This window comes from Callospermophilus lateralis, chromosome 7, assembly GCF_048772815.1.
Source record: "Callospermophilus lateralis isolate mCalLat2 chromosome 7, mCalLat2.hap1, whole genome shotgun sequence".
Taxonomy (NCBI): domain Eukaryota; kingdom Metazoa; phylum Chordata; class Mammalia; order Rodentia; family Sciuridae; genus Callospermophilus; species Callospermophilus lateralis.
Window position 1 is genome coordinate 39,342,361 of NC_135311.1, and position 7,659 is coordinate 39,350,019.

The following is a 7,659-nucleotide window of genomic DNA, read 5'->3' on the forward strand; positions in this document are numbered from 1 at the left end:
TTACTATTGACACATACTTTAAATTTTTGTGGTCTACCGCTCAAATTGAAGAAACCACCCGTCATGTTATTCAACACTTAATGGAAACATTTGCTATTATGGGAATTCCCGCTATGATTAAAACTGATAATACTAGTAAAAATTTTAAAGATTTTTGCAAATTATATGATATTGTTCACCTAACCGGAAGAGAATATAATCCACAAGAACAAGCTTTAGTAGAACGTGTACATGCTATGCTTAAAACACAAATTAAAAAGGAGGAAAATTACAGATTTAAATATGCACTTGTTTAGACATTTACAAAATCAACCTAAAGCATTGTTACATCAAGCCTTATTTATTTTATATTTCCTTAATCTTCCACAAGGAGAGATACTGAGAAGAGCAGAACGACATTTTGAGCAAAAAACCTTAGAAATAGTTCATGAACCAATAGTTCATGAACCTATTTTGATAAAAATTGCGGCAGATGCTAAATGGCAGCCAGGGATTTTACTTTTTATGGGAAAGGGCTATGCTTATGTTTCAACAGAAAATGGACACCGGCAGTGGCTCCCAGGGTGGTGGATCCAGACTCATCACAATCAGAATGGCACCAAGGGGGGCACCCTATCCACTACCCCAGCCGAGGAATCAAGATCCTGAGCTTGATGTTCCGGTGACAACAATGGCGGAATTGCTGACCCACGCTTGCTTGGCTTCAGTGCAGTACCCTCATCATTTACAAACACATTTATGGAAAAATTGCTGCTGCAACTAAACCTGTAATTTTGTCTAATGGCTCTTTCTCTGGGACTAGTCAATCTACTGCTTCTTATAATTTTACTGTATTTAAAGAATATAATATAACTACATGTGCGCCCATGCCATACCTGTTCTTAATTGGAAATGTTACTTTTGATAAGGGAATTTTATGCTTTAATTGTAAATTGTATACCTGTATTAATACATGTGTTTCTATTCCTTCTGGTTATTCCATTGTGCTGTTACAACAGCGCTCTCACATTTGGCTTCCTGTAAACTTACAACGACCATGGTCCCAAGATCCTGTAAATACTTTGGTTTTGGAATTTTTTAGACAATTGTTAAAACGTACTAAACGGTTTGTGGGAGTTGTTGTTGCTGTAATTCTAAGTCTTATTGCAGTGGCTACAGTTGCTACAGTTTCAGGGATAGCTTTACATACTTCTTTACAAACAAAACATTTTGTTGAGGAATGGCATAAAGATTCACATGAGTTATGGCTATCCCAGGCTCAAATTGATTCTAGACTTCAAACTCAAATAGATATTTTAAAACAAACAGTTAATTGGTTAGGAAAAAAGATACTCACCTTAGAACATGAAATTAGATTGAAATGTGACTGGAATTCAACTTCTTTCTGTATAACTAATATACAATATAACCAAAGCTTACACGAATGGAGTATCATACAAAATTATCTCGATGGTAATGAAACAGCTCAACTAATGAATGATTCTTTACAAAAGGATATATTTGAAATTTTTGGAAAAGGGTTTCAACATGATGATGCTGCACAAATAGCTGAATTGTTTTTAAAACAGTTAGAGGGATTAGATACCAAAGGAATTGCTCAAAGTCTTACCCATACAGCTGCAGGAGTGGGAATAGTGTTATGCTTAGTTATTATCCTGTTTGTAATTATATATTGTATGTGCATAAAACCATCTCAAGACTCAATATTAACTTTGTGGAAAGCTGTTTTAGAAAAACAAAAAGAAAAGGAAGGAATTGTTGGGGTTCGAGTGTGCAGACTTTAGCTCCCTCAGGCCTGACAGTGTGCAAGAGCTGTGGCTGTGATTTAGGTCAGCTGAGGCAAACCTCAGTTAGGAGGAGGAAACGTTCTCTTCCCCTTATCACAAGTCACAAGTTCTACATGGTTTGGCCAAGAGGAAGAAGCTTCCTGCATACTTGTCCTAGGAACAGTACATTCTAAAGAAACAAATGCATCCTCAGGGGAGTAGATAATGTCTACAAAGAACTTTAGGAGGGTACTTATCAAATAAGCAGGAACAACCTGAAGTTAGCTCTGTGTATCTGCTGAGGCATGTTATCTGGGCAATGTGGGCAAAGTGTTATTGAAGAATTGCTTGCTTTTTTAGAAGAAGAATATAAAAGGAACTTGCAAATAAACCTCAGCATGCAGTTGCGATTGCTGCCTTTGCTCTGCATCCCCTGTGTCCCGGTTATTTCGTGACCCTTAACCAGGGACCCGAACGCACTAGACGTTCACACCCCATAATCTTTAAGATGGGCACAGATGTAGTCTCCCCTGGAAGTCTGCTCCAATTGCTGCTCCATTCCATGTTCCTCATTGGCCCTTTACTATTTAGTATCCTTTTGATTAAGAATTACAGAAAACTGATTCATAGTAGACTCAGGAAAAAGAGATTTATTGACTTGCTTAACTGAACAACCCAGAAATGAAAATACATATTTCAGACCTGACTAAAACCAGGGGTTCAAACAATATCATGAGTATTTGGTCCCTCCCTCCCTCTTTCCCCTTAAGGTCTCCATATTCAGAAGGCTCTGTGTGCTGGGGTTCCCAGGAGCTCCAGACATGCATCAGTTATGCTTAAAAGAAACCAATCTTTTATATGAGGGTCCCAACAAGATTCTGGCTTTTGAGCCTTTTTGGATCAGCTTACGTTGCATGCCTGGCCTCACAACAATGTCTAGAGCCTGAAGAATGGCATACCTGTCACCTGTTATCTAAAATTACAATACACAAGAATGGCGGATGCATGATTCCACAAGGGAAAATCAAGGTGCTATTACCAGAAGAAGTGGAAACAGAGACTGGAAAGCCCCAAATAAGAGACATACACTTTTGTCAATCCCAGCATTTCCTGCTAGACGGAAGAATTTCCAAAGTATTATATCACTTCACCTATGGACCTTTCTGGGATAGGAGGCAAAATATGTGAGGAAAGGAACTTAGAATCCCTTAGGAGTGTCAAGGAATTTGTTAAATGTTTTATTTCAACATTTCTCTTCCCTGGACAGTAATTGGAACCTGATAGAATTTCTTGAGGTCAGAAGTGTCCTAAAATTCTTAAAAATACTTGGACTAAAAAAAATCAAGGAAGAGAACAAGAAGGAATCCACCAACCTTCTTCAGCTTATTTCAAACTCAGGAAGTTTGTGAAAGCTATGGTGGATACTGTATATGCCCAGAGCTCCCTAGGAGCCTGGATGGAATGCTTGAAATACCTGCCACTCTTATGGGACAGCATCATCATAGGACTGATGCACAAGCAAGAATTTCACATACAGTGGCTCAATTATCTTCTGTCCATTACACCACCAAAAGAGTAGACAAGATTTTTTTCTAGCTGGGCACAGTGGTGCACACCTGCAATCCCAGTGGCTCAGGAGGCTGATACAGGAGGATCACAAATTCATAGTCAACTTCAGCAACTAAGCAACACCCTGTCTTTAAATAAAAAATACAAAAAAAAAAAAAAAAAAAACTAAAACAGAAAGAAAATCTATGTAATTCCCAAAAACTATTTGTGTTTTTAGAGTTCTGGTTTTGAGAAACCTAATAGGCAAATGATCACTGATGAAACTGAAAAATATTATTAACGGTAACATTTTTAGTATGAAATTAGTTTCATGTTTAGCTCAAAATAAATGCATAACATTTTACCAGAACTAAAACTAAAGATGAACACTTAAAGAAAAGGGTGGAAACACATTGTTTTCATCCCTTGGGAAACCAGTAAGGCAAGTACTGTAATGTGGCTTTTTCCTTTTTAAACAGGACTAGTCTAAGCAAACAAAACAAAACAAAAACCTCTCCCCCACTTTCCCTCTACTGTCAGAGGTATCTATCAGGACTGTTACTGGCTAGATAGAATTCCCAAACTCTAGAATGCAACATTAAACATAAAAGGAATTTGAAAAATTGAGAAAACCCTTTTAACCTGTTCATATAAAAACCCATTCTAAGGAGATTTATTAAAGGTAACATCAACTGGCAGCTTAGTTGAGGTTTTTCTCTGAGTGTATTTGTGCATGAGCATACACAGTTAAATCAAATTAGTCAACAGGGTGCAACTTACATCTCCCAGTTTATGACAGAGATTTCTTAAATTTGAATTTCAATTTCAGCAGATACTTCAGATTTCCCTGAGCAAATTGTAGACAATGTAATCATAATATTGTCGGCAGGTGTCAATAACACCTGATGAGATCCCAGTCCTGTAATACTCTCCAGAGTAATACTAGCCAAAGGGTCAGGGATAGTTTTGCCCAAATCTTTTGACACTCTTCTTGCCCTTGGTTAATTTTTTGATATGTGAAACATGCTTCAGTTTATACATGTTCCCAAGGGAAACTTCTCCTAACAGGATTTAGCCTATCTTGTCTACCTGAGATGTGCGGTAGTAGTAGGTACTCTTTGAGACCATATCAGCAAAATAAATCCCTTTGCTAAGCATGTAGCCTGTCACAGGTGCTTCAGGCAGGGCTATCCCTAGACAGGGGAACAGGATCCCAGCAAAACTGGTGGTCCTGCATTTGTGCCACAGCAACCTTCAATTGTGAAGCTACTTAAAGGGTTTGTAGTGTTGGCTCTCCCCTTTGCACTCTATCTTAGAGATATCTACAACTTCCAGGTCATAGGCATTGTGCCTGGTTTCCTGGTATTCTTAACATACTTCCTGATGATCTCTGCTTCTTCAGAGTCTTTGTCAACTAACTTAATGTCATTTTTGAGCTTCTCATAGTTGACATCAATGGGGTCCTTGCTACTGTTATCAGATCCACCCCTAAGCAAATTGTAGGCCATCTCAATGTCCAGGAAGTTGTTCAGCATTTGTACTTTTGCCTACATACTGCCTACATTGCTCAGAAGCATGGCTTCCTCATCCCAAAGTCAAGGAGGATCAGGATGTAGAGGCAATTTTTGACATCCCGGATCTGGGAGTTACTGCTTCCCTGAAACATCATCTCCTGGACTTCACTGGGGATGGAGTATGTAACCTGGATCTGCCTTTTGCTTACTTTCCCCAAGGTCATCTTCTGCAGGTCAATCTCATACTCCACCATGGCTTTCTTTATACTTTCCACATCAATGATCATCCTAATGAGCTCCTGCATTGGTTTGGAGAGCCTGGATTTGGTGCCAGGGTTTACTGAAAGCTTTTTAACTGCCTCTTCATCCTGGCCATAGCAGTCTCCACAGACTATAACTTTAGGGCACACTTTGTAAAGATTTTGGAATGCCAGGCATTCCCAGTTTGTTTCTTCATATAGTATCATAAAGTGTTCAATGGCATCCTCCTTGGATCGCTTCTGCTCCAATTTGTTACTACAAATCACTTAACCCACATGACTCCAGGACCTGAATATCCAGTACCTGTTCTCCTTGTCATTTTGGAGAAGCTTCAGCTTGTAATAGGAGTTGTTTTTTTTTTTTCACTATGTCCCTGGAACTCATGGCAGCATTGAAGACATTCTAGCCTTTCTCCAGCACAAGCACAGAGTGTTCCAGACCTGAGTCAGGCTCCACAGCTTCTCCTCCTTCAAAAGTTAATTTCATTCTTTTTTCAGACTTTTTGGTAGCTTCCACCTTTGTGGAACCCTTGCTCTTCTTGGAGAGTGCAGCCCCATACTTCGTATTTGGGGACACTTCTTCAACAGGCTCCATCTTCTCCTCAGTGACCCAGGAGGACAAGATATGCAATAAGAACAGCTCCTGAAAACTCTTGGTCCAGCCAGACACATCCTGAAGGAACTCTTTGGGAAAAACACAAATATTGGCTTCTTTCACTTCCTCCATCTTCTTCTTCACCTTTTCTACCTCCTTTTCAGTACTTTTGCATAGGGAGGCCCTGTTGGCTGTCCCTGTCAACTTTTCCTTGAGTTTCCTGCTTGTGTCCTTCACTTCATCATTTTTCTGGGAAAGCTTCCCAAGTGTAAGAATCTTCATGTTGGACAGGTTCTTACCTGATTGAGCAGAGGAATTCGCAGTAGCAGGTGTTGAGGATTCAGAGTGCATGGGTACTGTGGTCACTGGAGTGCTGGTCTCCAGGGAAATATCCAGTCCTGCTTTTTGAATTTCAGTTGTTTGAGGTAAGAGATTTCTCAGAATTCATTTGGGGCTACCAATATTTTTTTATGTCTCTGTCTTGACCATGCATTTGTCTAGGCAGTGATGTCCTGGTACAGTTATAAGTATCGCTCTTGGAGACCAGCTGCCTGGAGCACTCCTTGCAGAGAAAGAGGGCCAAATGCTAGGCCATCAGAACCTTGGTCCAAGATTCCCAGCTACCAAAAGGCACTTACTGCTTGTTGAGGATGAGCAGTATTTTCAGGTCATTTATTGAACACACTTTCTTTATCTCATTCATGATATTTGAGGTCAGATCATTCTCGGTCTTGAGAACATTTTCAAACTTTTTGTTCTTGTATTTTTTTTCAATATTCTTTTAGTTGTAGATGGATACACTATCTTTATTTTATTTATTTATTTTTATGTGGTAATGAGGATCAAACCCAGAGCCTCATGTGTGTGAGGCAAGTGCTCTATCACTGAGCCAGAAATCCAGCTCCAGTCTTTGTTTTCTGAATTTCTTCTTGGCCAATTCATCTATTTCATCCACCTCATCACCTTTTCTCTTTCCTTCACTCTAATTTCCATGGATCTTCTTCTTCAGATTCAAAGTTAATCTACCAGAAAAAAATGATAGAATTATTAATAATAATAAATTATATAATAAGCTCTAGATTGAACATTCTGAGATATTTTAAAGCACTTGCATGAATTTTATTGAATACTGATAAAATTGAAAACTTGGAACTCTATAGGTTCAGACTTACTTGCAATACACTGTCGCCCTCCCTCCCCAGCACCTTCTCTCCTTTCATACAGACTTTCTTCTGTGTCTAGAGAGGATTAGGTTGAAGGGAGAGGTTCGGGACTTGAGGCCATCAGTTCAAGGACTAGTTCTGGCTGGAGATTCAAGGGCTAGAGTCCTTTTCAATAGATGTAAAGAAAATTTTCATAAAAGTAATCATTGATGTTCTCTGTAACAACCCAGACATTTCTACTCCTAAACCTTCACCCAGGTTTTCCACCTCCTCTCCTGTGACTTGTTTAGTCCTTATTTACTTATTAAAATAAATTGCAAGTTTGTATTTAGGTTTGATCTCTATGTCTCATCAGTCATCTCCAATTGCCCTTGCTCTGGGCAGATTGCACCCCCATTTGGTCCTTACTTGAAAAATAACATGGAATATTAATAACCTAAAGCCAATAAAAGCCTAAGAAGGCAATATTACACCATTGTAAACTATCTCACAAGACATTCAAATGTGGAACCATTCATTGAAAACCACAAGCTAACACACTCACCCCAAATGAAACAGAAAATGAAATAGTGCTCTAATCATTATTGAAATTATATTCATAATGAAAAGATATCAATGGATGCTTTAATTCCAGTGGTTGGGAGGTTGAAGCAGGAGCACTGCAAGCTCAAAGTCAACTTCTGCAACTTAGCCAGGGTCTGAGCAAATTAGCAAGACCCTCTTGCAAAATAAAAAATAAAACAGGCAGGAGAAACAGCTCAATGGTTAAGCACTTCTAGGTTCAATTTCTGATATAAATAAATAAATTAATAT

At 38.9% G+C, this 7,659-nt stretch overlaps 1 pseudogene; it reads right to left on the minus strand.

The window, feature by feature from the left end:
• Window positions 1-4,104: 4,104 nt before the first annotated feature.
• On the minus strand, window positions 4,105-6,903 carry LOC143404212 (poly [ADP-ribose] polymerase 1 pseudogene; annotated as a pseudogene).
• Window positions 6,904-7,659: the final 756 nt, after the last annotated feature.